Below are 649 nucleotides of genomic sequence, written 5' to 3'. Positions count from 1 at the left end.
AAGCATATGTACAACATGGGAGAGAGTGGTGTATGGAAGGTTGGCAGATAAAGCGTTAATGGACTATATAGTGGTGACCAGGAGTAGGGTAGGAAGTGTTAAGGATGTACATGTTCTAAGGGGAGAGAGTGGGGGAATATCAGATCATTTTCTGGTGGAGGGTAAACTGAGAGTGTAAAATAGGTGGAGAAAGAGGAAAAGGGCAGAAGGTAGGGGGGTATTTAGAGTTAACTGCTTAAATGAGAAAGAAAAGGAGAATGGATATAAGAAAAAGCTGAGAGAGGAGTGGGAGGGAGTGAAGGATAGAGTAGAACTAGGAGGGGAGAAGGAATGGGAATGGTTCAAGGAGGGAGTCATAAGATGTGCAAAGATGGTGCGTGGAACAAGGTGGGAGGGAGGAAATAGAAGGAAGGTTAGTGAGTGGTGGGATAAGGAAGCAAAAAAAAGGTGTAGAAGAGAAGAAGCAGACATTCATAGATTGGCTACAAATTAGGACGAGGAAATCGTATGAGTGGTACAAAGTAAAGAGAATGGAAATTAAGCATAAGATAAAGGAATCAAAGATAAGAGCAGATGTAAAATGGGGTAAGAGTATGACAAAAAATGAAAGTAATATAAAGATGTTTTGAAAATGAATTAAGAGAGGAAG

The sequence above is a fragment of the Oratosquilla oratoria genome, chromosome 7 (genome assembly GCF_046742065.1).
Source record: "Oratosquilla oratoria isolate Oo_2021 chromosome 7, ASM4674206v1, whole genome shotgun sequence".
Taxonomy (NCBI): Eukaryota; Metazoa; Arthropoda; class Malacostraca; order Stomatopoda; family Squillidae; genus Oratosquilla; species Oratosquilla oratoria.
This window is presented reverse-complemented; position numbering follows the sequence as displayed.